This window comes from Canis aureus, chromosome 33, assembly GCF_053574225.1.
Source record: "Canis aureus isolate CA01 chromosome 33, VMU_Caureus_v.1.0, whole genome shotgun sequence".
NCBI lineage: Eukaryota > Metazoa > Chordata > Mammalia > Carnivora > Canidae > Canis > Canis aureus.
Genome location: NC_135643.1, coordinates 20,492,339 through 20,511,596, shown reverse-complemented (window position 1 = coordinate 20,511,596; position 19,258 = coordinate 20,492,339). Strand labels below are relative to the sequence as shown.

Genomic DNA, 19,258 nt, shown 5'->3' with positions numbered 1-19,258 from the left:
TTTTTGGGTTTTGGTTACCAGAAGGTTTGTATATAACATCTTATACATATAGCAGTCTATATGAAGTTAATGGTCACTTAAGTTTTTGAACTCATTCTAAAAGCACTAAATTTTTAACCCTTCTCCCCTCATGTTTTAGGTATTGGTGTCATACTTTACATCTTTTTTATTTTGTGAATCCCTTGACTGAGTTTTATTTTTATAGATATACTTAATTTTACTGCTTTTGTGCTTCCTACTTTTCTTAATCCTGCCTATGGTCTTTCCTTTCCACTCAGAGAGTCTCCTTTAACATTTCTTTTCAGGCCGATTTAATGATCACAAATTCCTTTAACACATTTTTCTGGGAAATTCTTTATTTCTCATTCTATTCTGAATGATAGCCTTGCTGGATAGAGTATTCTTGGCTGCAGATTTTTTCTTTCAGCCTTTTTAATATATCATACCACTCTTTTCTGGCCTGCAAAGTTTCTGCTGAAGAATCAGCTTATAGCCTTATGGGGTTTCCCTTATATGTAAGTGTTTTCTTTTCCCTTACTGCTTTTTAAATTCTCTCTTTAAAAAAAAAAAAAAGATTTTGTTTCTTAACATTGTTTTTTCCTTTGGTCTTCCATGATATCAGTTTATTTATTTAGGAATATTTGTACTTTTGCTATAGTTGTTACTTTTGTACTAGGACTTTTTGAAAATTCCCTTACTCCCATTTCCTTGTTTTGTCCTTTTACTTTCTGGTTTGTCAGTTGTTAATCATATCCTTTGATTACAATATATAACTTATATAGCGTTCAAGAGCTTTTAAATTTTTTCTCATTCCTTTATCTTTTCCTGCCATTATTCAATTGTGTTACTTCTTTGTTTTAGTCTTAGATCTATTATTATATATACTATATATGCTTGTAAGTCATTTTGTTAAAGTTTTACCTGTCATGTCTTAGTTAGGTGACATCTTTCTTTGTGTTGATTTCTCAGAAGCATGTTACCTGAATTCCTGTGCATTTGAATTCCTTTTTTCCTAAAGTCTTGATAATTTTAAGGGTGTTTGGTTCGATTTATTATCCTTAGTTGACATTTCCTTTTTGTGTGTGTTTCTTAAAAATAATAGACATAAATGAAAAAGTGTTCAATATCAATCATCATCAGGGAAATACAAATCAAACCACAGGATACTACCTTACACTGGTCAGAATGGCTAAAATGAATAACTTAGGAAACAAAGATGGTGAGGATGTGGAGAAAGGGGAACCCTCTTACACTGTTGAATGTAAACTGTTACAGCCACTGAAAAACAGTATGGAGATTCCTCAAAAGTTAAAAATAGAACTACTCTATGACCTAGCAATTGTACTACTAGGTAATACCCAAAGGATACAAACATAGCTATTTGAAGGGGCACATGCGTTGCCCTCGAAAAAAAAAAAAAAAAATGAAGGGGCACATGCACCCCAGTGTTTATAGCAGCAGTGTCCACAATTGCCAAACTATGGAAAGAGCCCAGATGTCTATAGACAAATGAATGGATAAAGAAGATGTGGGATGTGTGTGTATATACACACATGCGCACAGTATAACATTATTAAACCATCAAAAAGAATGAAATCTTGCCATTTACACATAATATGGATAGAACTAGAGTGTATTATGCAAGTGAAATAAGTCAGAGAAAGATAACCAATTACAGAGAGATAAGTACCATATGATTTTACTCATATGTGGAATTTAGGAAACAAAACTGATGGACATGAGGAAAAAGTAGGAAAAATAAAATAAGATGAAAATACAGAGAGGCAAACCGTAAGAAACTCTTGAAAATGGGGAACAAGCAGAGGGTTGCTGTAGGGGAGATGAGTCAAAGATGGGGTAAATGGGTAATGGGCATTAAGGAGGGCACTTGATGTAAGGAGTATGGGGTGTTACATGCAACTGAGGAATCACTAAATTCTATGCCTGAAACTAGTAATACACTACATGTTAACTAACTTGAATTTAAATGAACAAAAATAATAGTCTTGTTACACAGCTTGGTATCTTATTTTTGAGAATTTTGTAGCCTGCCTAATTTTATTGCCTTTGTAAGTTTTTGGTCTTTTGCTTAGAAGTCTTGAGGGTTAAAAAAATTAAATTCTAATAGGTTTACTGGCATATTTCCAGAATTGAACATTTTATTTTCAGTTTGTTTTCCTACATATAAATTGGTACCTTTCAATATGTATATTTAAATAGTTTTTTTAACTTACAAAAGTTTGGCCTTCATTATTGCTTTAAATATTAGTTCATTCTGTTAAAATTAAATACAAAGTAGAGTGTATTTAAGAATTCCCTGAGTAGAAAAAATATACTTAAGCCATGTAAATAAATTAACCTATCTCATTTCATGAATGTAGGTGAAATTGAACCTAGATTATTTCTTGTAAATGCTTCTGAAAATCATAAAAAAAACTAAAGTCATATTCCTAAAAATGGTACGAGATACCACTTTTACCAATTCCCTGCCTTCAAGAAATCCATATTATAATAACCAACAATAGTAAAGGTTAACAGCTTGCTTATTTTCATTTTATAAGCTTCCTGTAATATCATGCCCCTCAGATTTGTATCAGTTTTTATTGTTGAAAGTACCCAGTTTGTAACTGGTTTTATAAATTTTAAACTCTTACTAATCGTATTCCTTGATTTAGTGGTTTTAATTTTGCTATTTCTGGATTTTTTATAGTTCCATTTTTTTTCAACTTCAAGGATACCATTAATACATATTTTGGATCTCCTCTGCATGTCTTCCATTTCAAACCACCTTTTCTCTGACTCTTCACTTCTTTATCTTATATTCTTATTCTTTATTTTTCTTGATTTTTGACAATACTTCTTATGAAATTTTTATGTGAACTTTTTTATTCCCTGTTTACCTTGTAGCTTAGTCTTATATGTTAGATGGTTGTGTGTGTGTGTGTGTTTACTACCAGCCAAATCAACTTTTATTTCTTTTATTTTTTGTTCATTTCTGTTATTTTTAAATTATATTCAAAAAGTTTTTTTAATCTCCAAAAGCTTTATTGAGGAAATTTAATTTGGTTTGTAGTTTTATGTTACAGTTTTCTTCTGGGGCATGTATATATATGTGTGTGTGGCTGGTGGGAGCATTTATTAGCTAGTGCTTTGATGTTTTTCTCTTCTTTTTGTAGAGATGTAGACTGAACACACACACACACACATATATATGTACTACACACACATATATATACATATATGTAGTGGTTTAGTATATCTCATAATAAGTAAAAATGCTTTAAATGGAACACATTTTTCTTTATCACCTTTTGTACATAAAAGTCCCATTTAACTTGCAAATGAATAGAAAGGCATTTTCTTTGTTTCCATCCATACCTTTCAATTTAGGTATCCTTTAAGCTATGAACATTTACTCAAAAACATACATGGTAGTTAGTTTTCTGGGGAAGGTCATTTTGATCTTCTAGGATATGAAGATTCATAAGAGAATATGTAACAGAAGATTAGAAGATTTTATATTCGATGATACAATAAATCTGATTACTGTGTTAGTGTAAGTTAGCACAATGAAAATAAATTATTTTATTCTGGTTAGTTGAGAGAACTTTTACATGAGTGAGGAAGGCTTTTAAATTATTGAGGAAGTTGTAGTTTATATAGCAGTGAACTATAAGTGAAAGGTCTAGGTTTTTGTCCTGACTTATAGGCAGTAATGTGAAATAAAAGCATCTTGTTTGTGGTCAGGATGACCTACAACTTAGAGATAAATATTCCAGGCCTTTGAACTATTATTAGATATGAAAAGGAAAAAAAAACTATATTTATCTGAAATCCTCTGAGGAAATTATTGAATGCTGGTTGATTAGCTTTTTTGGTGTTGGAGAGAGCAGGTCAATGCTTTTAATGATAGGTGACGACAATTGCTTTCTAATATGCAAAGAGCTGATTAACTATAAGAATTTGGCCTCTAGGTGGAGTTTTGTAAATTTAGAGCCATAGATAAGACATTCTGTATGAAAAAGAAAGGCTGAACTGTTATCAAGAGTTGCCTATTCCATTAATCTCACATACTGTGTTCAAACCCTGATCTAAATAAATTTTTTAATAATATCTAAATGCTTTAGAAATATCAATCTAAATGGCTTAAAATATCTAAATATTATTGGTTTAAAAATGCATCAAAGTGTTTGTCTTCCTGGATCACTAAATAATTAATTTACCTGGGCTCCATATACAACTCCCCAGAATTTGTGAATATGATGAATTATCAGTCCTTTGATTAAATTATCTTATATGACATAGCTGACCTTAAAATAGGGAGATTCTTCTGAATTATCTAGGTGGACCCAGTGTAATCACATGAACCTTTAAGTGTGAAGAATTTTGTCCACCTGGGAGCAAGAGAAGCCAGAGAAACTAGAATTGGAGAGAGACTGAATAGGTGGTTGCTACTTTGAAGAGCAAAGGCCACATGAAAAAGAATGTGGACAGTCTTTCGGAACAGAGAGAAGCCCCCCAGTTAGTAAACTGCATGGAAATAGGGACTTCAGACCTACAGTTGCAGGGTCCTGGATTTTGCTAATGACCTGCATTAGCTTGGTACTAGATTCTTTCCCTGACTGTCTGGGTTAAGAGCTCAGCTTGGCTGACACTTTGATTTTAGACATGAAATACCTTGAGAATAGAATCTAGCCATATCCACTCCAGACTTCTGACCTAGAACTGTAAGCTAATAAATAGATATTGTTTTAAGCCACTAGGCTTGTGACAATTTGTTATACAGCATTAGAAAGCTAATACATTAGCCCACAAAGTGAGACCCTTACCTTTTTCATACTAAATTTACTTGATGTTCCTAAGAATTTGCTTATTCTGTTCAAATTAATAAATGTTTTAAATTTAAAAGAGAATAAGGAGCCTGTATTTTGATTCCAATTCATACTTAATACTTCTCTGATTATCTAAAATATAATTTAATTTTCTTCTGCATTTCATATATGAATAGAAATACTGTACATTTATATTATGCATATTTTTAGTGCTTAGGAACATTAAATGATGATGTAATCACTGATTAATGTGACAACACCATTTGCACTAGATGAGTGCTGAAAATGCAGAAATGATAATGAAATGCAGATACTGAGAAGTAAATGTATTAATTTTATTGATTTAAAAAAATCAAATCAGGGACAGTTTTTCATGCTTAATTAAATAGAATAAAGCACATTCATAATCAAGAGTAGGAAATATGTATTAATAGGTTTTTAAAGCAACATTGTAGGTACTATTTAAGAATGTCACATTGTGCTATTGTTTGATTAGAGCTCTCTTACATTTTTAAGTGGCACTGTACATCAACTTTAATTTGTATTATCTACATTTTGTGGTATACATTAAAAATGATTAGTATGAAAACATTATCTAATTTGCCTCCAATAATCAAATTTCCAGAGATCTTAGGTAATATTATATTGTTTGGCCTAAAAGCATTTTAGAGCACAATATATTTTGTAATATTAGATTAAATATGTTTCTTGGCAAAAGGGAAAGACAAAGACAATTTTTAATGACTTTTGGAAGAAAAGGGGAAGAGTAAAGGAGTAATGTAGATATTAAGAATATTGAAAATTGAGCACCTTCCTTTCATTCTGAAAAAAAAATGCTTTAGAAATGTCTTGAAAACGTATTTTCTAAATCCAATATATGGTTTATAAATATATTTGTTTTAATTAAACACTGGTTGGAATTAGACTTACACTCAAAGATTTTTAAAATTTATATTTTATTCTTAATAATGAAATTTGCTAATAGAATGGCCATGGTTTCAGAATACATAATTTCTATTTTCAGGTGATATTAAACAGTAATTAAAAAAAACAAAACAACAGGGTACCTGGGTGGCTCAGTGGTTGAGCATCTGCCTTTGGCTCAGGACGTGATCCCAGTGTCCTGTGATCGAGTCCCGAGTTGGGCTCCCCGCAGGGAGCCTGCTTCTCCCTCTGCCTATGTCTCTGCCTCTCTGTGTCTCTCATGAATAAATAAAATCTTTTTAAAAATTAAAAAAAAATCACCTGAGTTTTTTGGGTTATGTAACCAAATAACAAATGCAAAATGTTTTGTACCCTCACATCCATAGGAGTATATTTATACTAGCAATTTGGAGTGGGCTGGAGGGAGAAGACAGGAGTGGTACCCACTGGCTTCTCTGGTTTTGGGGGAAGAATCAGCTAGCCCCTAATACCTGCTAAATTAGAAGTTTGGTCCAATAAACCTCTTTCGTGAAAAGATTTGGGAGATGGGCAGTTTTTCCACGTCCCCCTGTGCTAAGCCCTTGGCAGTTAGCTGTGGTGAGTTCTGGACAGCTGTTAAGAATTGCTTCTTTGGCATAGTTTTGTGGCCTTGTGGGCACAAGTCTTTTGGTTTTTAGAGCTAGGTATTTTGGGAGCTCTTTCCCCTGGTGAGAGTCTTTAACATTTGGGGTGCTACGTGTAGAATTCCAAACCTTTCAATCCTGGAGTGACTGGGAGTTGGGGGTTTCCTCCTGTTTGGCACTGTGTCAAGAGTGGGGTTTATGGTGAGAGTGTATTTCAGCCTTTCCTAATATTTTGATGTGGGTATTTTCTGATTCATCAAATGTGTAGGAGTCACTCAGCTAGTTTCTGGACCTCGTTAAAGGATCAGAGGAGGGTAGCCCCGATGGCTCAATGGTTTAGCGCTGCTTTCAGTCCGGGCCTGATCCTGGAGACTCGGGATTGAGTCCCATGTCGGGCTCCCTGCATGGAGCCTGCTTCTCCCTCTGCCTGTGTCTCTGCCTCTCTCTCTCTCTCTCTCTCTCTCTCTCTGTGTCCCTCATGAATAAATAAATAAAATCTTAAAAAGAAAAAAAAGGATCAGAGGAAATTGTTCCATATGTAGCTGTTTGGTACATTTGTGGGTAGAAGAAAGCTCAGGATCCTTCTATGTTGCCCTGTTGGCCGATTCCAAGTAAATATTCAGTTTTTATTATTTTGATTATTAATTATTGATTTTTATTAATTGGAAAATTTTATTCATTTGAAAATCAACCAATCATGTCTTTTTTCCATTTTGTATTGTAAAATATATATTTTTCTTATTACTTTCTAAGATATTGATGTATTACAGAGAAAGATCCATTTGCAATAAGAACTATACTAATTAATTACTAATTAGAATTTATTGTTTTCTTTAAATTTTTTTGCAATAATCTTTACATGAAAAAGTCTTAATTTTTGTTTACACTTTTACTGATCTTTTCCTTTGGGTTTATCTGTTGTTTTGTTTTTGCTTTGCAATTGTATCTTGAAATTAGCTAAATAAATATATATCAATTCTTGTTATGTTCTTTTTTTTCATATGCCATTTTAAATCCTTGGTTTAGAAAATATTTCAAAAATATAGAGAAGAATAGAAAATAACACAACAAAGATTTTCACATTCATCATCCTGCTCTATCAAACTCACATGTTGCTATACCTTTTAAACATGCTCAAATCACAATAAAACTATCTAAACCCAGTATATGTCAACATTTAGTATTTGTGGCTTTCTTTTTTAACCCTACTCAGTTTTGAGTTGAGTGATTGTTGATCATCTGATCTACAGCTACTGTTCAAGTTGATTTGTATTTATCTTTGATCAGTTTTCATCATCTAGTAGGCCTTCACCTAGAGCAACTCTGCTGGATTAAATCCTGTCATCTTCCTTCACCCCCTAAGTTAATTTTTCAGCACTTCGAACCTATGGAGCAAATGGAGAAGTGCAGTGCTAAGTACTACTAGCAGAGTATTAGAGTATTTTCTTTCTATCCCTGACTTGTTTTACTTTTATGATGGGTCTTCCCACAATGCTATGTTCTGTGGCTAGTTCTTCAATTCTCTACTGGTAACCTTTGTATTCTGAGAGTGACAAGTCTCAAGTAGTTACAAAAATGTAAGTTGATTATTTTTTCTATAAAACAAAATTTAAATTATTTAAATACTGAAGAAAATATTTGGATTGAAAAAAATCTTTGATTCCAAAGGACTTTTTGAACAAAGTATAAAACAGGGGAACCGTAAAGGAAACATCAGAAAAATGTGACTTCAAAAAGTTTAACACTTTTATATAGGAAAACTAAATAAAAATTACTATAAAACACTGTAAATAAACTGAACATTTCCAAACCATGAGACAAATGCCATATGTAAAAACAAAGGACTTTTAATGCATATAAAGGCCAAGACTATTATCTTAATATACATGAGTGTTTACAAAACAAGAGAGAAAAAAGATAAGAACTCAATGAGCCATAAAAATGGAATTAACACATGAAAAAATGCTTAAATTCACTTGAAATTAAAGAAATATAGATTTTTAAATAAAATGTTTTCTCCTTCAGGAGATTTTAAAAAGGTAATATTCAATGTTGGCAAAGGTAGGGAAAATAGACGTACAATTGACTCTTGAATGATGCAAAGGTCGGGGACATCAATACTGCACAGCTGAAAATCTATAGCTTTTGACTCCCCAAAAGTTTAATAGCTTACTATTGACCGGAAGCCTTACTGATAACATAAACAGTTAATTAACACATATTTTGTGTGTTACATGTATTCTATACTGTATTTCTATACCTAGAGGAAATGAAATGTTAGGAAACTCATAAGGAAGAAAAAATACATATACAGCACTGTACTGTATTTATCGATACTATAAGTTTATGTTTGTTTATAAAAATGAATTGTCAGTGCCTACATCAATATTGTTTTATATGACACAAAATGCTGTAGATGTTACATGTATTACTAGCACTAGATATCAAAAATGAAAATATAATATGAAAAAGAAATTTATATTTATTTACAGGTATGATTATTTGTGCATTAATAATAAAGAAGCAGAAATATGATTGCTTTATAATAGCCTAGCCCCTAATGGATGGTTATAATATTTTTATGGTATACAGTATTACAATAATATTCATAATACAGGGATCCCTGGGTGGCGCAGCGGTTTGGCGCCTGCCTTTGGCCCAGGGCGCGATCCTGGAGACCCGGGATCGAATCCCACGTCAGGCTCCCGGTGCATGGAGCCTGCTTCTCCCTCTGCCTCTCTCTCTCTCTCTCTCTCTCTGTGTGTGACTATCATAAATAAATAAAAAATATTTAAAAAAAAATATTCATAATACAGTATTGGCCACATAGTTACTTTAAAAAAAAGCCACTTACCTGTGATGATAGGCTGATACAGTTTTTCCAAGGATGAGAGAGAGGCATACTGTACAGTAATATAATTCTTTGAAAGCAAAGTTATAAGGCAATAAGGAAACTAAAATATTACTAATTTTAAATATCACCTTATGCCTATAGAAGGATAGACTCTCCACTTCCATACAGGTTTTTTTTTTTTTTTTTTAGATGCAAGGAGTTTTAATTAAATTGGCATAGTTAAGACCAAAAAGATAAGGTGGACACTGCCAGCTTATTTTCAGCCATTGCCTTTAACAACAGGCTAAGGGACAGAACTTGAAACACAGCTGAGTCCTGGTGTTCTGAGACAGTGAAGGGATTTCCTCAGAATTTAAATATATTAATATAACCAGTTATATAAATCTAAATGTAAAACTAATCTCCTATAAGTTTAGAGGTGGCATTTATCATCTCGGTGAAAAGCTGAACATCCCTAATCAATTCCAATCATATTAAAAAGGGAAAACAGTGACAGCACTTGCTGAACCAGAATTACTATCAAAGTTCAAAAAGCTGATTGTATCCATTTAACCACAAGCCAATCTTATTTAAATCAGGACTGTCCCAGGAGGCCTGGGTGGCTCAACCGTGGAGTGTCTGCCCTTGGCCCAGGGGGTGGAGTTCACTGATGGAGTCCCACATCTGGCATCCTGCATGGGGCCTGCTTCTCCCTCTGCCTATATCTCCACTTCTCTCTTTCTTTCTCGGTCTCTCATGAATAATAAATAAATAAATAAATAAATAAATAAATAAGGACTGTCCAAGAAAAACATTCTGTCAGCCACTCATGATCTGAATTCTGGTCACTGAGATCAATTTAAATATGGTACACAGGGATCCCTGGATGGCGCAGCGGTTTGGCGCCTGCCTTTGGCCCAGGGCGCGATCCTGGAGACCCGGGATCGAATCCCATGTCGGGCTCCCGGTGCATGGAGCCTGCTTCTCCCTCTGCCTGTGTCTCTGCCTCTCTCTCTCTCTCTGTGTGACTTTCATAAATAAATAAAAATTAAAAAAAAAAATATGGTACACATAAAAAAGTCATTAGACATTTTTGTTTTGTAATAAATAAGGCAATAGCTAACTATTACTCCTTAGTGGCTTTTTTGAGAGAGGTTATTAAGTCTGTTCTTTCCCCTGTCTTCTTAATGCCAGCAAAGATCACTTTGTTCCAGGGATGCACTTCTTGGGATTCTCCAAATACTCCAGGTCTCCTCTCCCTGGGTGATGCCTTTGTTCTTGTTGGCATCTGTGTAAGAAAATCCAGGGGCCTGACCTGTCTTTCGCCCAGATAAACCATGGAGATTTGCCCCAGTCTTGTGCTTGCTTCCCTTTGCCACGATATGGCACTGGGCACACTTCTGAACAAAAATCTTCTTGCCCTTCTCAACATCACCCATTTTTGAATCGCTTTTCTGTCACTTGCGAAACGAAGATGCCAGTTCGCAAGCTGGACGTCCTGCTCTCTCCATACAGGTCTTGTATATGATGTTTTACGCCATGTAAGTGATGTTTTAGCCACAGATGATAATGATACAAAAACATCTCATACAATTCTTGTACAGTTACTAGATTTTCATATGAGGACACACACATGCAGAACAAATAAGTTTGTTGACTATACAGCATAATGATTATTTACTATTTGTTAAGTGCAAGTGGATCATCGTAAAGGTCTTCATCCTCATCATTTTCATGTTGAGTAGGCTGAGGAGGAGTAGAAAGGAGGGGTTGGTCTTGCTGTCAGGGGTGGCAGAGGTAGAAGAAGTGGAGGAGGTAGAATGAGAAGCAGGCACTCTTGCTGTAACTTTATGGAAAAACACATAATTTCTGTCTGACTTTCTTTTGCTTTTTTTCTTTTTTCTAAAAATTTGTTATACCAATCAGTCCGTATTCCACCATTTGCTTTAGTTTCAGTGCTGGTATTATAGAAGTGTCCCTGTCACAAGTGAATTCAAAAGCAGTCTTCAATAATCAGAACCCTTCTGCCACATTGTCTGATGTCAGTTTGTTTTCTGGCACTACTTCTTCTGTGTCTTCTTCTTACTATCTGGCACTGGTTCAGAAACATTAATCTCCATAAGGTTGTCTTCTGTTCATTCCTCTGATGGGGTGACTATTAGATCTTGAGTTTTCCCAAAACCCATATCTTGAAACTCTCTCCCCTCACCTCTTTCACCATATCTACAATCTTTTTCATGATTTTTTATTGCATCTGTTGTAAATCATATGAAACAATGCAAAACATTTAGACACATGAATAGATATTTTTCCCAAAGAAGGCATACAGATAGATGGCCAACAGATTCATGAAAAGATGCTTAATGTTACTCATCTTCAGGAAAATACAAATCAAAACTACAATAAGAGATCACCTTACACTTGTCAGAATCGCTAAAACCAACAATGTAAGAAACAACAGGTGTTGGCAATGATGTGGAGGAAGGGTAACCCTCTTACATTATTGGTGGAAATGCAAACTGGTGCAGTTACTCTGGAAAACAGTATGGAGATTCCTCAAAAGTTAAAAATAGAACTACCTTACAATCCAGCAATTGCACTACTAGGTATTAACCCAAAGAATACAAAAATACTAATTCAAAGGGATACATATACCTTTATGTACAATAACCAAATTACAGAAAGAGCCCAAGTGTCCATCAACTGATGAATGGATAAAGAAAATATAATATATATATATATATATATATATATATATATATATATATATATATATATATATATCCATGAAAAAAGAATGAAATCTTGCTGTTTGCAATGATGTGGATGGAACTAGAGAGTATAGCACTAAGTGAAATAAGTCAGAGAAAGACAATATCATATGATTTCATTCACATGTGGAATTTAAGAAACAAAACAAACAAACCTGGGGGTAAAAAAGAGAGGCAAACTAAGAAATAGACTCCTAATTATAGAGAACAAACTGATGGTTATCAGAGGGTGGATGAGTTGGGGGAATGGGTTAAATAGGAGAAGGGAATGAAGGTGTGACTTGTGATGAGCCAGTGTTGAATGGAAGTGTTGAATCACTGAATTGTACACCTGAAACTAATATTACACTATATGTTAACTAGAATTTATTTATTTTTATGGATTTTATTTCTTTATTTGCGAGAAAGAGAGTGCACAAGTGGTGGGGATGGGCGCAGGGGAGAGGGAGAAGCAGGCTCCCTGCTCAGCAGGGAGCCTGATTTGAAGCTCCATCCTGGGACCCTGAGATCATCTTAGCCAAAGGCAAATACTTAACTGATGGAGCCACTCAGGTGCCCCAGTTATCTAGAATTTAAATAAAAACGTAAAAAAAAAAAAAACAAAAAAACTATCTGGATACAGTTTTCTCCAGCAGGAATTCAGGCTTGATGGCTTACATGGCTTTTTCTGTAACAATGATGGCATCTTCAATGGTGTAATCCTTCTAGACTTTCATGATATTCTCTCTATTGGGGTTTTCTTCCATAGGGTTGACAGTCTTTTCCATAGAGTACCATATATAAAGAGTCTTAAAGATGTTTATGACCCCCTGATCTAGAGGCTGAATTAGAGATATATTTGGAGGCAAGTAGACACCATAGGGCAGATGGGGACATTGTCTAATATCAAAAGATAGATGTGTTTGTTTTCCCCTTGATGTACTGAAATAGAGCTGAAAAAAGGGCTCATTGAATGTAGTTTTAATTGTTTTGTACAGTTTTTAAAATTTGGTTTATGGGCTGTCAGAATTGTAATTTTTAATTGCCTTCGAAGAATGAAGATTTAAAATAATGTCTCACTGAACAGGTGAGATATCTCAGTTGCTCTTGGGTCACTGGTTTATAGACTTTCATACACACATACACATACACACAGAGACAAATATCTTATTAGACTTTGGACTTCCTGATTCAGCTGATTATGCTCAATGCCCAAGATGCATACTATACTGCACTACAGATTTATTTTCACAACAATACATCTTCAAGTCATTATGATTCCACTCAACAAAAGGCCTGCAGGAATGATTTATTATTTGGGTATTTGGAGATGATACATTTGATGGTTTTTTTTAGAAAACTTTTTTTTACTCCATATTCAGATGTGCTTTACTGTCAAATGCATATTTAGATTAGATTCTTGAATTTTAATGGTAATCTGCTGCTTTTTTAAAAAAATTTTGACTGAAAATGTTTGTCATTTTTCTAATGAGTTAGCCAAAGAAATGTAGCTAGTATTGCATATAAGGCCTGCATTTCTTCCCTAAATTCCATTTAGGTTAGATCATTTTTCTTTTTTCTATGATTTTTAATACCACAAAATAATTTTAGAATCGATTACAAGTTAAATGTAACAATTAATGCTTTAATTTCATAGATCTCACTGTGACATTTTTCCTGTTAAATAAAGCAGTTTATTGGCAAAAGTGCGTGTATTTTTCTTTCCTTATTTGTAAGGTTCTATTTAGTGATATTCTTGTGTTTGATTATCAAAGACTCTCACTGCAGGCAGTGCTAATGCTTGTGCCAGAATATTTCTGCAAGTTGCATCACTAATTCTACTTGCCAAGTAGAGTGTACAGAAAGTTTGTCATCTCCTATTCATGTTAATCAATATCAAGCACCTGTGAATGCTTTAGGATGAGACTATAATGCAGAATGCATAAATTTTGTCCTCAGGAAATTTGCAGTGAAGCAGGTGCTGGATGAATTTTTCCCCCCTAGTCCATGAGCTCTGTTAATTCTATCTTCAGTAGGCCTAATGTTTGAATAAACCAGATGTCTAATAAATTATTTTCATGCCCAGAATTTGAGATTTTTGTACTCTAGTATAGTATGATCTTACTCCTTACTGTAAGAAAGCTTAATAGCAATGCAATTCAAGGTTTTGTTTTGCTTTTTAAGGGGGGAAGTGAGTGATTTAATTCATGGGTAGGTTTAGAACCCATAGATAATCCTATTGCCTTTATTTTTCTAATGAAAGAATTTCTAATACTTTGGGGAAAAACAAGGGCAGTGTCTTACCAGCAAGGTACTTCATGACTTTAGGGATGAAGCGCCAATAGAACCAATCCAGAAAAAACGATTCTTGTCCAAGCCTTCTTGTTGTATAACCACAAGACTAGCAGCTGGTGTTTATTTTTTCCCTTCAAGGTTTGGGGGTTAGCAGCTTTATGGATAAGGGCAATCCTGATTATAAACCTGATTGCATTGACAAAATAGTAGAGTTAGCTTATCTCTTCCTCCCTTAAATCTTGGTGCTTCCTTCTCTTCTTTATTAGTACTATCCTTTAGCATTTTTGTTTTCAGAATAGGAAGCTTCCATCTGCATTAAAAACCTATCCAGGCATATATCCTTTCCCTTCAATGATTTTAATGGTGTCTGGGAACTCATCCTCTGACTCTTGGTTGGCAGAAGCTGGTTCTACTGTTATCACAACATTTTTTTAAGCTAAACCTCTTTCTAAAATTGTCGAATCATCCTTTGCTGGCATTAAGTGCTCCAGCTTTAATTCGTCTACCTTTCTTTTGGTTAAGTTGTCATGTAATGACTTTACTTTTCCTTGAATCATATTAGAGTTTTAGGTATACCTTTCTTACAGCAATCTTGCACCCACATAAAAGCTGCATTTTTAAAACAAGATAAAAAAAGAACTATTTTACAAAAAGTACAAAGTTTTTGCATCTGCTGGTGTAGCTGCAGCGGTCACTTCACAAACTGTCTTTTCCTTGTTTACATTGGCCCTTAACTCTGGATGCCTTTTTTTAAAAAAGATTATTTATTTATTCATTCATTCATTCAATCATTCATGAGAGACAGAGACAGAGAGAGAGAGAGGCAGAGACACAGGCAGAGGGAGAAGCAGGCTCCATGCAGGGAGCCAAACGTGGGACTCGATCCCAGGTCTCCAGGATCAGGCCCTGGGCTGAAGGCGGCGCTAAACTGAGCCACCGGGGGTGCCCTCTGGATGCATTTATCTTAAAATGGTGGGCTGCAGACCTCTGTCTGTGGTACGTGTCAAGCAATTCACCTTTTCTTTGTAATGCTGTACTTCTCTCTGCTTCTTAAGAGCGTTTCCAACATCACTAGAAGCACTTTGCATGGGTCCTATGTTGTTATTCAGGTTTTATAGTATTGCATTAAACATGGTGAAAAATATGTGAGAACCACAAGAGATCACATTTGCTGTGATATGCAATTTACTGGAGAGAGAAACTGTTCACGTGGAGGAATTAGTGTCTCACAATGTTTTAGGTGGATATTTGCAACACTTGAACTCATGCAATAGCAACAGAAGGTGGCTATGAAATTATCACAGTAGTACAGTATATGCTACAGTTAATTTTATGCAGTTATGATATAATACTGCATCTTTACATTTGCTTTCATTTATCTGTAAATGGTGCTATGTACTATCTGTATGTTTTAATAAATTTTAACTTTTCATAATAGATTTGTATATATTTTATTATAGTAAATGATAAAATAGCATCTATATATATTTTAGGCAATTGTGACATACCTAACTTTTTCTTAAAATTTTCCATATTTCTAGTCTGTACTGTTTATCTGTTTTTTCAAATTGTTGCAAATGGCCAAAAATTTTTCCAATATACTTATTAAAAAAAAATTGTGTCTAAGTGGACCCACATAGTTCAACTCATATTGTTCAAGAGCCAGTGTACTACTCTTGGGGGAGTTTATATTGTTAAAACCTTTCTGAAGTTACTTGATAATTTCAACCAAAATTAATTTGCGCATATCCTTGCCTTAACAATTCAGTTTTTAGGGAATTTATCTTGGCATTTGCCAAGAAGTGCATAAACATATATGCATATGTTTTCATTTATTATGTCATTGTTTATAACACTGCAAAAATGGAAATGAGTTAAATGTTCACTGGTGAAGGCTGATTAAAGTAACAGAGTAATAGAATTCCTTTTTTACTTTGTATTTCACATTTTACAATGAGACTGTAATATAGTGATGAGAAGGGACAGTAGAACAATAACTGATTACATCAAAGATGATCTATAGTGGCCCTTCAGTTTTGTTAACTTTTTTTGTTCATTTCATTTTGCTGTGTGTTTGTGTGTTTCTTTTTAATTTTTCCAATGAATTCTCTGGCAAATTTGGAATGGCTTCAAGAGAGATATGAATTAGATGCTTTTCTAAACTGAAACCATGAACTTTTTTTTTTCCTTCTCTTATCCTTGTCTTTTTTTTCGTATGCTTTTGTGCATGTTTAATTGACTTCCCCTTTTATACTACAGGCATGAATATGGACTATATAAATCAGAAATTCACTTTTTCAAGGTAGTTGTATCTTTAAGCTATTGAAAGTAACTGTGTTCTGGAAAAGCATAACCAGGACTAGAAAATTTACATTTTCTTTAATATGTTGGAATGGTATAATTCCAATAACTCTAACAAAAACATTTAAAATTGTTTAATAAAGAATACTTTTTAAAAAGAATTCTTCTCCTTGATACATGTGGGGAAAAGAGTTGCTTTTTTTTAAGCATGACATTTTGTTAAAAATGTGAATAAATGATAGAGGACTCTTCTGAGTTTTATTTTTTCATGTCTAATAAAGATACTTGTTAAATTATATTTCATTCATAATCAAGTTACAATTTTATGTCAGTCTTTGTGCTTTTTTGTCATTTGAAACAGATTCACTGATTTTTTTTTTAAACTGCATGTTCTAAGATTAATTTAACTCCGACATTGAAGAATATATTACTTTCAGATAATCCTTGAGTAGTTATTTGGGGAGAAATCCAGAATCCTCCAAATACCTGATATATTAGGAAGTCATTATTTATAATGAGGTGTAATAATAAGTAAAATTTATCTAGTGCTCACCTATGTACCTGACTCTCTCTGTTCCACATATTTTAACTCATTAATCCTAACAACAAGCCTTCGAGGTAGGAACTAATATTTTTCCCATTTTACAGATAAGGAAATTGAGACATAAGATTTATCCATGGCCATATGATTAGCAAAAATGATGAGTCAGGGCTTGAACCCAGACAACATAGCTTCAGAGTCTATCATCTTCAATAGGAATGGACACTCGTGCCAGTGCTTAGTAAAGACTCAGTATATAAAAAAAAAAAAAGACTCAGTACATTTTTGTTAGACAAAAACTACAATAGTGTAGCATTTAAAAACAGTATCACTTAAGTAGCTTTTTGTTTATGGTACAGGAGAACAATATTCTAAAATTTTCAAAAGAAAGGAAAGGAAGAAGTAAGGATATTAGCATTATTTCAGATGATCATTTTCTTGATTCCCCATGAAGTTAAGATATTTTGGATGTTTTTAGATGGCTATAACCTTTATATGTATGACTCTTGGAAACAGAGATTGGATCCTCAAAGTTTTTCCATCCAATGTTTTATTCTGCTTGTTTTGTTTCTTTATTCAATCAAGAAACGTTTAGTGTCACTAAAATTGTGCTATTAAATTTGATACCAAGTATAAACTAACTTGAACAATTCTTTAGTACTCTATAAGCACTACAAATATGGAAGGAGATGTTATATTTAAAGTATGTTTCATTCATTAGAAAAGGTATTTATAGGAACATCAAGGGAGGATAATTTGGTTTCCTTTGTTTCAGTGCAAAATATGCCTTTTGCTATTGAGACCTATAAACTATGCACTGTAACATGGAAAACAGTTATTTTTGTGTATGGATAAATAGCTAGAGCTCTTTATCTCTCTGTGTAGACAATGTTCAGTTCCTGTCATTGCAACTCCTTTCTCATAATTACCTTGCTTTCTCTCCTCTCTTTTTCATAGTTTATTCCTGTCATCACCTCTACTCTTCTTTGCATATAATCATATTATATTTTAGATATAGATAATAGATGCTAAGATATTTTTAGCTTACAGAAAGAAAGCCTGGATCATCTATCTTCTCTTAGCTTACTGTGGGAGAGGCAACTTCCAAATATGAATAGTTCTATGACTCATTTTACTGCCAATGTCATAGGAAGAAGAGAAAGGAGAAGCACATCTCTTGCAAGAGACTCACTAGATATTTCTGAACATGACCTTCAGCTTACCTCTTGGTGAGAGGGAGTTGGATGAGTAAGTGAGGTTTTTGAAGGCCTCCTTGCAGCTAAAAACAAGGCTATGAACATAACCCAGCAATTCTGACTTCAAGTTTTGTGATATTTCAGGAGTACTACCTTAAAATGATCCTTCTTTTTGTCTAAGGGGTAATTCTTGCCATACTGAGCATAATAGATAATAGGGGTCATTTGATTTCAAAAAGTTTGAACATAATAAAATGATTAGAATTTTACTTGTAGACATTTCTCTAGAGTTAATGGAAATTTTCACAACTCTGCTATTCACATTCACACATCCCTCACAAATCCCACAAATTCATCAAAATTACCTCTTAAATATTCTAAGTTTTCAAGATAATTTTTAGTGCCTTATCCAAATCTGTCTGGCTGGCTCTAGAGACAATTGTGTTCTTTTTTAAAACAACACTTACATTAACTTTCTTTCTTTTCCCATTCAACTTACAAAAGAATTAACTTCCGGAATTGTATTGAGTTGATAAAACTCTGAAGAAATGATATTATGTCAATTAGAGCTATTATGACTGGCAATAATTTTTTCCCCCTGCCTCAGTACCATTAGCATTTACAGGAAAAGAAAGGTTACCTAGGCCATTTCTGTTCATGTATTTTACTCTGATATGCTAAGATATACATTTTTTTCAACAAAACCAATGTCAAAGGTGGGCATGTAAAGCTCAAGCATCAAAAGTAAAAGTCTACTTTTTTGATAGCAAATAGAAGTAAATGCATCTTACGTAAAATATTAACCAAATTCAAATACTTAATGATTTTATGAAAGTTAGTCCTTGATCAGTATGAATGAGCATATCCGTACTTCTGCATCATTGCTGATATAAGTTACACCTATTTTTAGAAACAAGAACATCTTTAGGGAAGGCAGTACTTGAACAATCTTTACCCAGCACA

At 33.7% G+C, this 19,258-nt stretch overlaps 1 protein-coding gene and 1 pseudogene across 43 annotated transcripts in view; one reads left to right on the top strand and one right to left on the bottom strand.

The window, feature by feature from the left end:
* The window catches only part of STPG2 (sperm tail PG-rich repeat containing 2), a 523,536-nt gene that overhangs the window by 193,162 nt on the left and 311,116 nt on the right, over positions 1-19,258 (top strand). The gene's annotated exons all lie outside the window — the stretch shown is intronic.
* LOC144304381 (cytochrome c pseudogene) lies at positions 10,339-10,663 on the bottom strand (annotated as a pseudogene).